Source organism: Callospermophilus lateralis, chromosome 17 (genome assembly GCF_048772815.1).
Source record: "Callospermophilus lateralis isolate mCalLat2 chromosome 17, mCalLat2.hap1, whole genome shotgun sequence".
NCBI lineage: Eukaryota > Metazoa > Chordata > Mammalia > Rodentia > Sciuridae > Callospermophilus > Callospermophilus lateralis.
The window spans coordinates 23,525,427-23,539,106 of NC_135321.1; the positions used below are offsets into that span (position 1 = coordinate 23,525,427).

The 13,680-nt window shown below is 44.4% G+C and overlaps 1 protein-coding gene across 1 annotated transcript in view; it reads left to right on the plus strand.

The window, feature by feature from the left end:
- Myo5b (myosin VB) overlaps positions 1 to 13,680 on the plus strand; it is a 194,017-nt gene that overhangs the window by 17,580 nt on the left and 162,757 nt on the right. The gene's annotated exons all lie outside the window — the stretch shown is intronic.

Below are 13,680 nucleotides of genomic sequence, written 5' to 3' on the forward strand. Positions count from 1 at the left end.
TGTTTCATTCCAAATATTCAGATGAGCATATGAAAGGTCTGTTTCATTAAAGACACGGGAACTATTTTCAAAATAAGCCATGAGTTGAAGGAATGGAAAGTAGAATGGCTGACAACTTACCTTCAAAATGTGCCACTAAGCTGATTGCAACCTTTGACCCTTTCTAATGCCACATGCTGTACTAATCTGATATCAGGGCTTGATGAGGAATCTTCGTGGGTCCAGTTTGTTGCTTTACACCTCCTGACAGTGTGGCCCCAGATCAGGTCTTGTGGTGAGAATACTTAGCGTGTTATATAACAGACGGCCCTGCTTGGGTGTCACTCTTGAAGATCATGTGCATAGCAAGTGGGGGATAGGGCTGGGTACTGGGCAGGCTTCTATGTTGTGGGAGAATTTCTTAAGCCAAGTCTCCATTTGCTTCATATGGAGATAATGCTTCATCTACTCTCAAGGGATGGGTTTTTTTATGGTTCTAAATCAAGGTGGCTATGGCTTGGTTCTTAAGACTTCATGCTGTGCTTTAAGTTTGGATAGCTCTCTCAACCTTGTTCATTCATGGATGCCATTGACACTGGGACAGGGGGAGGTGTTCAGCCCATTCTCTTCTCTTAGCCCATTATACTTACATATGGCAGAAGTTGCTGCCCTTCATACAAGGGCTGCTGTAGCTTGCAAGTCTTGTAGCCTCCAGCCTATTCATGTGCTGGGGTCCACTTGGCTCTGCCTCTGTTCCTCCTCCCTTGCACGAAGCTGGGCCTGTGGTTCTTGTAAACTGGGATTATTTCACTTGTTTGGAGGCCTTGTTCACACCCACTGAAGAGAAGGGGACATGGGGGAGTCAAGGGTGGTGGTGCTGATACCGTCTTGCCTCGGGTAATGAACTTGGTAAGTAAGGGGTTTGGATGGTAAAGCTGGACCAGGACTCCTTTAAGGTTTTAAGGCTTATACTCATTTTATTCCTGGGGTCTCAGTTTGTAGCGAATAATCTTGAAGTTTTGGTGCAATATTTTCTCATGAATATGTGTTAGGAATATAAGGTCCAGCGCTCATGGCCACAGGATGAGAGCTGGTTTTGAGTTCTGTTACCAGCAGCTTGGGGTTTGTCATTATTGACCTAACAGATGGATTAGAAATCCCCCAAATATCATGTGAGCAGATGAGGGACACCTAAGGGTCAGCTACAGGCAAGGTTTTCGCTGCGTTCCCGTCGTGGTCCTTCTCTCTGGAACACGAACACATCCTCTCAACAGTGCTGGCCGACTGCACTGTGCCCTTCCCGACTCATCAGAACTGTCAGGTAACTGTATGGTTCAGGTAGCCAAAGCTGAGCACAGTGCTTTGGAGGAGCCTCCCTAAAATCTGGGTGAAGTAGAAGGTCTGGGAGGCTAAAGTTCTGAATGACAGTCTTGGGGGCTTGCACTCCATGATTCTTCCTCTTGATTAGGGACTGGATTTTTCATGATGGCTCACACATGAATCCTTCAACTCTAGATAACTGGAAATGGGGGGACACTGTCAGAGTATGAGGGATTTAATACAGACTTTTAACTCCTCCTCAGAGTCCTAGAAAAATGTAGCTAGTGCTGGAAGAAAGGAAGAGCAGAGACCAGCAAGAGAAGAGGATTGGTTCCCTGGCCCCATCATGCTCACAAGTCTAGACTTGAGTAAATGCAGATTCACAGTAAAGAAAAAACTTACAACAGTATGAAACAGCATATCTATGAATTTTATTCTCTGCACAGAGCCTACAGTTCCCTAGGGGAGGGGAATTGACCTCCACAGCTTAGCTTTGGACCTTGTGTTCTTTCCTGGCCCAAGACCCTGAATATCCTATACTTCATTTTTACCTGCCTCAACTCCAGCTTTACCCTCTACTAGTGAGATAGCAATGATTTATGAAGTGTTACTTGGTAGACTCCATACTGGCCAGTAAGAAAGTAAGATCACCCTTCTTCAAGCAGGAGCTCAATGGTTAGAAAAGATGTAGGTAGACCCGAAAGGCCTTACCTGTAGTAGGTATAAATAGAAATGGGTGCCATAGGATCATGTGAAATGATTTTGGAGATGGTGTTACAGATGGTCCAAGGAAACTGTAGGAATTTAGGTCCTAATGAATGGTAGGATGCTTAGTGAGAAGGCATTTAGGTAGTGGAATAGTGAGGCCATAACTGAGAAGCGGGTCATTAAAAGGCATGGTCAGAAAATTACAGTGAGATGCTGCTCCCCATCTTCTATACTCAAAAAGACGAGAGTTGGTGAGGATGTGGAGAAATTGAGTCTTCATGTACTGCTAGTAGAAATGTGAATTGATTCAGTCACCTTGTAAGAGTCTGGGAATATTTCTAAAGGATTTCAGTAATTCCCGGTGATTCTACCCAAAGAAATGGGAACAATATATTCTCGTCAAATTACAGAAGTTCACATTACAACCTAAATGTCTATCTCTGGATGAATGGATAAAAAAAAATGGGGATTATTCACACAATGGTATGCTACCATATTGTTGAAAACATGGTAAGTGAAATAAGCCAGATACAAAAGACCACATACTGTATGACTTGGTTGACAGGAAATGTCAGGAATAGGCAAATCTTGGGGAGACAGTTACTAGTGTCCTCTTAGGACTCTAGGTTTTAGGGGAAATGGGTTGAGGGATGAGATGAAAATGTGCTGAAAATGGTTGTGGTGACGCACAACTCTTTAAATGTATTAAAAATCAGAATTGCCCACTTTGAACAAATGTTGAATAACATCAATAAAGCTATTATAAACAGGTGTGGTTGGGATGATCCCCAGGCAGGTTTAACCTATACAGCGGGTACATCTATAGGGAGTTGTGGGCAAGGTTGAAGACAAGGTGAGGCCAGATTGTGGAGACTTTTTGTTCCTAGGGTGAACTTGGGGAATGAAATGTATTTTACTTACAGCTACAAAGGTGGCCAGATGACTTTGGAAAACACTGGATTAATTAAGTGGCCCATCTTTAAGCAGAGTTTTACAGAGTTAGGTTGACATGCATTCTGAATCTAAGATGGGAACACATTACTCTGGGTTTGCAAATCGGGCACAAAGCTGTTTGCAAAGATTATCTCAAGGGGCTAATGTTCTGTGTAATACTGTTTGGGAAATACTAGCTTAGAGCAATGGAGAAATTATAGAGCTGCTTGGATAGGGACATAATGATACAAGGGATGTTCCAAGATTTTTTCTGATGGGTCCTATTTCATAATGCTTTCCTTCATTTCCAAGGATAAGAGTTCTGTCTCATGAGAAGCTTAGTTTGCTGTGGAACATAACTTGTCAAAGAACAACTTGTATGGAATGAGAAACAAAAAAATGAAAGAGACTATGTGGCACTACATTTGTTATCATGTACACTTCACTCTAAGGTATGACTGGTGCCTAAGGAAGACAAAAGTAGCAATTGGAACATTAATGTATCTAATTCTCACATTTGCCACATGAAATTGGTTACCTCATGATATTGATAGATATTTGGACATTGAACAATTCTTGAAGATTATGAAGTTAATGTATAGGGATGGAATCCAGACCCAATCTCTTTGCCCAAAGCCCTCTGAATTAGCCAGAAAGCCATGCTACTCTTCAATTGTCTGTTCATTGACCTGGACAGTTTTGTCAGATCAGTGATTCTTATCCCCAGGACACCATTGAGGGCCATCGGTGGAACTTTTTCCTTCTGGTTCACCCATCTGATTCTGCATGGGGGTAGTTTTGGTGCATTGACCAGCCTCATTGGTGGGAGTGGACCATCTTATTGGCTTGGCTGGTTCTGGTCTCCTTTTTTGAGCTGTTGGTGTTGCTCTTCCGAACAAGAATGGGGTGGGAACACTGCAAGGCAAATCTTTCTGCTCAGGTGGCCCAGGTAATTGAGCACCCACATTCCCCATCTGTCTGCTGTGTTGCCAAGGTGTGACTAATAATGAATTATGGGATTGCTGTTGCCTGGAATCTTGGGGGGTGGGAGACTGAAGCTAGATACACCTGTGTCATGAGGCTGGAATGGTGACTGAAACGGGGTTGCCTGAGTGGGAGCCATTATACAGGTGGGGTTTTTGAAGCCCGTGAGAGTGAAAGCCTGTGTCCAGTGGGAATAGCAATTCCAGTTAGAAACCCTGATGGGGCTGTTGAGAGAATCTTCTCAGTTTAGGTTCCTACAAATGCAAAGAGTAGAGTATTTGAATGCTCTCCAGGGAGAAGTGTAGAAATGAGCATCCGTAGTGAACCATGTACCTGCTATTTGGTAAGCAGGCAGAAAAGGTTTTCAGGATGGTGGTATGAGTAGAAATGAGACTCTACTGTAGGCCGTGACAACTCGGAGTAAGCACATTGGCTCCTCATTGGGCAATGGAGAAATTCTGTGTTGCAGAAATAAGGTGGAGTGAGGAAGCTTTTTCTTTGGGATTCAAACAAACAAAAGAACTTGCCCTTTATAGTCACTGAGGTAGAATGCTCTGGTGTAGTGTGAGAATAGGTTTGGGACTTTACAGTATCTTCCAGGCTGCAGATTCTGTGTGACTCGTATCTTTGGAGATGGGGTGGGGAATTATACAAAGATGAGCTAGATCTACAGTTAGCTTTGTGACAGTGGTTTAAGTAAAATATCGACTTCTTTAATTTTGATGCAAGATGACTTGTTCTGGGCTCTAAGCAGTTTATGGAAATGAAGTGCTTCCCCACCGAGGCTCAGGTTTTCAGTATGAGAACATCATCATGCTGATGAGAGCAGAGCCAAGTTTTGTCATCTCATAAGTTTGCTGTGCCAAAGAATCCAGGGCTGTGTCCTGGTAATCTGGCCTCTCCTGACCCACTGTATGTTGGGCAAACCCCCTGACCTCTGTGGCTGTCACCGTCCTCACTCTTTAATGAGAACATCGACTTTACCTTGGAGGGTTGAGATCCAGTGAGAAGTCACGGTTGGGTGCAGTCATTCATCGGGGTGCAGATGGCATCACTGGCTGTTGGCTACAGCCAATGAAGGAATCCCTGGGGGAGTCTAAGTAGGGAGCGGTGACTAGCTGAATTTTTATAGTAGCATCTGAAACCATGACTCGGCCAACTCTGGGTTTTGGCTGAAGTTTTGTTTCCCTTTCCAATCATTGTGGTTCCAAGTGAAGACTATTCTTAAGTTGCATCAGGACATGGGATAGAAAGTGCTGCAGATATCTGAACCGGGAGCAGCTTTCACTCTTGGTTGGCATTCTTCTCTCTCTCGTGCTCTGAGTGTTGGAGACTATGCAGACTCTCCCCAGGATTCTCTGTACATTGACCTGTACCTCTTCTTCCACATTCACCTGGGTCTCCTTGTTTGTGGCCTCCCGCCCAGCTATGCCAGGGCACACATTCCTCCTCTAGGGGTGCTATAAATTAAGGTCTATAGTATCATTGTGATCCTGTCTAATACTAGATGCTGCTGTTTGTGTCTACATATCAATGATGTGCAACTGGTCTTCTGGAAGACAATGGGCTTATTGTATTTCTAAAGTTTGAGTGCACAAGGAAATTAGTTGTGAATGGGCTATTGACATACTGTTTTTTAAAAAGTGGTAAGTGGATATTGCCATCTCTTTAAAACTCTGCATTTAGAAGAGGACCGTGTAGTTTTCTTTGTCTAATTTCTGTGATCCTGCAGAGATCATGTTTCTAAGAATTATGTATTGGCAGGGTATCCAGCTTACTTCAGAGTTAAATCCCAAATCAAAACTATGAAAATGCACTTAAGTTCCTTAAGGTTAACCCTTTGTTATGTGGGGAATCATAGCACATTAGAAAGGAGCCTGCAGTCTTCTGGTAGAAACTGGTTGCACACATGCGAATGCCAGATACCATGTCACAACAAGTGGTATGTGAGTGCCGCCGGACCTTACTCAGTACAAGTGACTGTCTTGTGTTTTTAGTCACTTAAAAGACAACTTTTTTTTGGTAGTTGGCAAAATATCATTTTTATTGGTGCTGAGGACTGAACACAGTGCCTCACACGTGCTAGGCAAGCGCTCTGCCACTGAGCTACAGCCCTAGCCCTTTAGCAGCTTTGTTGGGATTTCTCCATTGCGTAGTACTCTGGCCCATCTGTTTGCTCTTACCTGTGGGCCTGAGCTCAGTCCTGAGCAGTTGTCCAGGACAGTAGGCATTTTCTGAAACATGGCAGTCCCTGCTGTTGGCCTTCTCTATCTCCCACTCTCTGCCAAACATCCTGGCTATCACAGCCTGTCCTTAAGAGTATGGCTTTGCAGAGACACTCTCAAATTCTGTCACCAGTGGACACCATCTGGCATCAGTAGTCACCGGAGGGCCATGCTAAATGAAGTGAAGAGTTAATCTTTACACGGGATTTCTGGGAGGGGGAACTTCAAATGCATTAACACAGGCATTTTTATTTCCGGTATGTCTGCAAGACTCTAAACTTCTACCCCTTCCACCCTCATACATACTTAAGAATGGCATTACAGCTTGGAGATTGTGCAATTTATTGGTAATAAATTCACTTAAAGTACGGTTAAACATATTGTAGATATAATCTGACACATTGTGATTCTGATGTATGTATGCACCTGTGAAACATCACCACAATCAGGATAATGAACATTTTCTTCCAAAAGTTTCCTTTGTGATTTCTTAGCCCACCCCACTATTCCAGCCACTACTCATCTGCTGTCACTGTAAATTGTAACTGCTTTAGAGACTTGTTACTTTTGTTTTGCACTTATGCAATTGATATTGTTAAATGTGCGGAGTCAGATCGTCACATTTTCCATTGTATAATCTACCTTCATAACTGTGGTCTTTGATTTCATGAGTGTATGTTTCTGCATTCTGATCTTGTCATCTGATGGACTGGGTGTCTTTAGAGTGACACACGTGCAAATTTTAACTTTTTGGTGTCAGGTCTTACACTAGGAAGTGTTAATCTGAATGGGGTTGGAAGTGGTGGTCACTTCTGGTGCCTGTGGAAGTGAATCGGTTGAGAGCAGCAGTCTTCAGACTGCTGGGATATACTGGTTTGGGGAAGATGATTTAATTGGAGGGTGCAAAGAAAATATGGTAAAACTTTTTTCCCCCTACAAACTTTTCAGAGTTAAAATGCTTGTGTGTTTTATAATGGGCATAAAATCAGTTGATTGATGGTTTCAGATGTTGCTGTAAAAATTCAGCTGGTCATTGCTCCCTACTTACTAACCTCCCCAGAGACTCCTTAATTGAATGTATCCAACAGCAGCCAGTGATACCATCTGTGACACGGAAAATGGCTTAAATTATGTTGGGGGAGGCATGCTTACAGTTTTCATTGACAGAGGAATGTGCTTAAAATAACAGATGGCTAGTTTAGTGACTAAAACCACACATGCAATAATCTTTGGACTAGTTCATGTTCCACATATGAAAAATGGAGCCACCTGCTATGGTTTCTGTCCGTGTTCCTTTTACAATGTGAAGGAGTTGAGAAAAAGTGGCTGGGTAACCTACTGCTATCAAACTGAGGGTGATCATTAAGAGCATGTGGCCATAGTGTTATCTTTCTTGGCAGCCTTAAAGAGCCCTGCTTTTTTTAGCTCTACAATTAGGACTTAAAGACCTCTAAGTCTTTTTCATCGTGGGGATGGTTAGCATCAAGTCTCCGGTCTTGGTGTAGAGTAAGAGGCGGCTCCCAGCTCCTCAAAGGAGCAGAGGATCACTGAGTCCTGTTCCTGAATCAGAATCTCCAGGGTAGAACCCAACCGTTTATTTTTAATGCTTCACAGGTGACTAAGAAAGGAGCAAGGCTTTGGACACTTGGAGTAGATGAGCACCCGTGACTCGAGGGACTCTGAACTGGTGCTCATAAAAGAATCTTTGTCACAGGTTTTGATTGTCTCTCCAATCTGTAAGCTGTGCTTGATCACTTTTGACAGCTAAGTGAATTAAGGATCTGAGAGTGGGTTTTGATCTAGGAAAGAAGTTGGAAAGAGTAGGAAAGCTTGGTAGGTGGAGGATGCTCCAGTTTTAGAAAATGCCTCACCTCTTCCACAGTCATTCTCAGCCCCACCTGCATCTGAGAATCATCTGGGAAGACTTTAAACTCATCATACCCCAGCCTCACCTCAAAGATTGTGACTCAGGTGTGTTAAAGGCTCCCAGGTGCTGTCTGAGGCAGCTTGAGAGCTGTGCTGAAACTGCATAGCTCAGTGAAAAGATCTGGGAAGTGAGAACTTGTGTGTGGCTGAGCAGTGGAGCAGAAAGGCCCGCAGGCAATGTGGCATGGCCAGGAGAAAGCCCATGCTTATGTCCTCTGGAACCTCAGTGGACAGGCTGAAAAGCAAATGCCTTTTATCCCTGCCTGGCTCCTGCCCCTTTTATAGATCAATGATGTTGGAAGCAAGAGGAGGGGTACCTACAGCCAAAAGATGACGGAAATTAATTTGGTCCTCTGTATTCCCAGAACTAGAGAATAAAATGTTTCATGATAGATGACTTGCTTTAAAAAAAAAATGTCCCTATGGTTAAAAAGGGAATTAACCTTTTTCAGAAGAGCATGTACCAAGAATACTTAGAATTACAGGATGTCTTTTTAGAAAACACCTTGAACCTAGTAGCAGAAAGGGGGAGAGGGGAAATCTCAGGCACCCAGTGGCTTTTTTTTTTTTTTTTGATGATTCACCCTTTCCAGCTGAGAATAGTTGCCCCCCAGCCTTGCGATCCTGAGACATTGTTGAGGAATGCTGATGTAGGTGTGTGGACTCTTCATTTAGTTTAAATGTATGGTACAGATCTTCAGTTAGAATATTGGGGATCAATATGTGCTCACTGCTTTGTTCTGCTTCCCTACGGGCTCCTTGGGAATCCTAGAGTTTTCCTCCATTTGTCATTGCATATATTGATCCATCAGAATTACCTGACATGTACAAATTCTAGCTCAGCAATTCAAAGCAGAGATTTTTCTTGCCATTTGTGTGAGGTTGTCATTTCTACAGTTCCATTCATCTTACTTGTATTTATAGATCCTCTTATATTTTATTTTGCAGAGTGTCTATTGATGTAATGGCATAGAACAAGATTGCTCTTCCTGGGACTTGAAGGTTTTTGAGGTTAAACCCTGTAGGACAAGAGTTCTGCTTTCAACATCTTCAGTATGGGGTATCTAGTAGTCACAGAAACTTCTAGTTGACTCAAAGCAGCTATTCTGGACAGGTTTCTGCCTCTCACCAGTCGCATTCAAGGGTCTGTTCGCTGGAGCAGGCACTGAACAGACTGCTCTGGGAATGATCATTCAGTCTCGCCCAAGCTAAACTCTTCCTGGTCTTACTCGCATTTATCACGTGACAGTTGACTATTCTGATAAATTTCATGGGAGTGTTTTCTTAACTTCAACTGGGATTCTAGCTCTGGTCTGCACAAAATAGAGGATCATGGCCCTCCCATTCTCCTGGGATCTAAATGATTGAGATGCATTCCTAGAGATGCACTGTTTCTTGCTATGATAGTTAATAAGCTAACAGAAATATTCTAGTGCCTCTGCTGTGAGCTGTGGTCACATTGTCACATTGGTTTGTTAGGGTACCATTATGAGGAGTGGTGTTGGCCCGCTATAGTCTAGAACTTGAGACCACCCGAGTGGCCGTGTTCATTGTAGAATCTAGGTTTTCCTGTTGTCTGCAGGTCCTCATTCTACAACTGAATTGGGCTTGAATGTAGTGTTTTTAAAACTAATAGAACTTGTTTCGAGTGTCACAGTAGTAACTGACCAAAATGACTTTTTCAGTGGACCTCGTAGAGTTTAATTAGGAGATTCATAAGAACAGAACAGATAGTTTACTTTTAAAACAAGAAACGTAAGACCCTCTTGAGCTTTGGCATGGAAGCAGTTCAGTCCACTGTTTCCCAGCCCCGTCCTCTGGGTCCATTAGCTTCCTCCAGTGATCCTGATCTGTCAGTCACAAACCACAGGAGGCCAAAGCTGAGCTTGGGCCTCCCCATTAAGGCATGGCTTCCTTAGTCTGGTGCAGGGGTTTCCCCTAAGCCTGTTCTAAACCTAGGAAGCAGGGGCAAGGGCAAATAGGAGAATGATGACACTGTAGGCTTTCCCTAGTGCCTCTGTGGAACTGCCCCTGGACTGCTCTCCTGGCTCCCTTGGCAGGTGGGACCTCCTGCATCATGCCACGTCCTGAATTCTCTGACCCTGCTGAACATGGAACCTGATGTCTACCCCCACCCCCAAATTTGGTTCATGGAATCTGAATGGGCATAAATGACTTTCAGATGTCCCTTTCTTTGCAGCAGCAGTCAGGATTTTAACATGATCATGCTATGAACCAAACATTTTGTTGTGGGACTGAGTTGAACTTTATGGTATTTTGCCTTTGCCTTCCTATTATAAGAACCCTCTTGAGACAGTTTAATGTCCTGAGTTGAAGGAGCATGCTACAAGAATATGAAAGAGAAGCATACTAACACATCTCAAATATTTTTCTGCTTCATTGATAAGCTCTTTGTTTTCCTTGATTTTCTTTTAATTTTTATAAGAGGGAATATTTCCTGGTATCCTAACTAACACAAGAGCATCATTTGCCATTGGAATCCTATCAGTTTTGTAGTTTTGGCAATGAAACCCCAGGGAAGTAGGGCATCTTGTGTAGAGCATGTGGCTGGCAGTTGAGAGATGATGTGAAACCTGGGCACCCAAACTTCAAACTCTGTGCTGGTAATCTCTTGGTATGCTCCTGGGTTTCTGGCTTAGGAAACTGGGTGAATAAAGGTTCTATTTGCTGAGACCAGGAAGATTGGAAGGAAAGAGATACTCTTTGAGTTGGGAAATAGTTTATTTGGGACATCTTCAATCTGAGATGAACTATCCTAACCCTGCCATCCAAGCAGAGCTGTCTAGTAGTAGAACGTATGAGGTTCAGAAAGTTCTTAATCTTTGGATGGTTCTTAAAGCTTTGGGGCGGGGTTGGTGGATGATGATAGGAGTGTGTTAGGAGGAAGGTGGCATTCATCAAAGCAATACTGATGCTCAAAGCTCTGTACAAGAGGAGGAAACTAAGAAATCTGGACTACAACTGAGATAATGCCCCCTCCATAGGGGCAGTTTGAAAAATGAGATTCTTATGTGACAGGTGAGTTGGCATGGTACTCCTGCATGAACTGGGTGTTGGGTTAGAGGTACAGAATGACCTGCAGTGCGAGGTACAGGACTGTGCCTCTCAGCCTTGCCTTCCATGAGGGGGTGTGCTGCACTCAACATGATCTTTAGCATTTTTCATGTTTATCCTGCCTTTAGTTTTGTGAGCTCTTCCCCGCCCCCTCCTTCATGGCTCCTCTCTATAACTCCAGGAGTGGGGAAAGGCAGCTGGTCCAGAGCTGAGGCCCTGAGAGCACAGAAGGCTGGGCCAAGGTCATCAAGTCATGAGTTGTAGTGCAGGTGCTAGATCCCAGTTCTGCCTGCTGCTGCAAGGCTCTTGCTGTTCTTGGCCGCCTTCTATCTGTGGAATGACTGAGAAGCATCTTGTATAGATATGTCCTTCCCCCAAAGGGTACCATACATGTAAAAAATTAATAGGCTCTCTATAGTGGGAAGTATACTCTGTGGCAGAATCTGCTGAACCAGTGTGAGTTGACCTGTTGGCCATGTGGTAACTGCTTGTGGATATCACAGTGCAGATGGCCCTTACACAGTGCAGGTGGCCCTTCACCCTCAGCATTGATACGTGTTCCTTGGTGCATACTGGGAGTACAAGCCAGTGGTGGACTCTGGAGAGGTATGATTTTTGTTCTACCCTGTTCCAAGCATCTGTCTGCATGCTGTGAGTTCTATGAGGGTGACTGCTGGGTGGGTATCAAATTTGAGCAACATGTGTGCCCTTGGGTTCCACATGTCTCTTGGAGACAGTAGTCCTTGAAATTCTAGGAGTAGACTGGTAACTGCTATATTAATTAGGACAATCTTAGGATGTGTTTTATCTAAAAAAATAATAATAATAATAATAATAATAATAAAAATCATCATCTCCCTGCCCTCTGACTTAGTTGACAGGAAAGGTAACTTTTTAAACAAAGTGAAAAACTATTAACTGTATATATTTTCAGCCTGTCGTCTGTGTTAAACCTCTAAAATGTGACTTGGGTCTTGTTTCAGTTTTGATAGGAAATGTCCTTCAGAAGCTTCTGTGTTCAGGGGTGGAAAGATGGAATTGTGAGAGCTGTAACCTATTAGCCCATCCTAGTTTGGATGGACTGGGTGGTAACTGTAGGTTGGTGTGGCTGGAGGAGGTCACTGGGGGTGTGACCTGGAAGGATGTATCTTCCCTGTGTCTCCTCACCCCTTTGTTTCCTTGCTGCGGTAAGGGAAGAGCTTCTCTCCACCATGCTCTTCCCCCATGGTGTTCCGCCTCACTGGGGCCCAGAGCAATGGCGTTGGCAGTCTGAACTGAGACTTCTGAAACTCTTGAGCCACATGGAAACTTTTCCTGCTCTAAGTTGTTCTTGGGTATTTTGGTTACAGTGATGGAAAAACTACCTAAAACAGGCCTGTGGACTTGGACTTTTGCCCTGCTGTTGGAGTGAAGGCCCGACTCCCCAAGGCCATGCTATAGCCTCTCACCTGGCCTTGGCTTTGCCTGTGTGGCTTCTAGCCCTCAGATCCTTTCTCACTGGCAGGGAGGGGGCAGTGTGTCCGTTTCATGCTAAGTTATGTCACTCTGTGAAAACCCTGCTGGGGGAGCTGGGCGTGGGGACAGTTAAGGCTGTGGAGTATGGAGGGCAGAGATGAGGTCACAGAGCCATGGAAGGCCACTCCATGGGGAGGCAGATCCTTCTGCCTGACGGGAGAGGGAAGGTTAGATGCCACTGCAGGGAGGTAGTAGGCGATGGTAGGAAGTCGAGGGTGTGTTCCAGGTGTTACCCCTCACTTGCTGAGATTCCTGACAGTCTTAGCACATGGCAAACAAAGAGATACTGGCTAAATGTATTTTTCCCAAAATGTTGCCTGAAACTCTGGGGGTGAGGGGGGGTGAGGGGGAGGACATAAGTCACACGTATTCTAAGAAAATCTGAAGCCAGACTTGCTCTGTGTGCTATGGATTGACGGCTTGATGCAGAGAGGTGCAGGTGGCTAGGTGAAGTGACCCATGGCCCTTGGTAAACTAGTGACCTAAGGAGCAGTGGTGGGCTACAGGGTTTGGGGTTGAGTGAGCTGGAGTGTGGCCTTAAAGACTTAGGATACCACACTGATAATGGCCACCCCTGTCCTGGTCTGTGGTGTCCATGGACGATCTCATCTGCGCTGCCTTATACTTGTCAAAGTTGGGGTGGGAGAGACATAGGAAAAAGGGGGGACGGAATCAGACTTTAGCAGAAGGTTCCTTAGGGATTTTTTTGGCCCATCTTGTTTCAAGATGATTTAAGGATCAGGGAAGAGAGGCTCTTCCTAGACTACGAGTTGACTGTGTGCTAAGGAATAGGACACCAGACACCTCGATTCCAGTAGAGGGCAGGACCTTGGCCAGGGGCAGACCCCAGTTTTGTTTAGTATCGTCTCCACTGTGAACTGGGAAGCCTTCATACTTAAACCACCATGTGCTTGGCTCAAATGAAGCTTGCATCGTGTCATCAGGGCAAATTAGTTTGAGACCATTTTTCAGGAAGTGGCAAGCTAAACACCAGGCTCCAAGATGCTGGACCAGA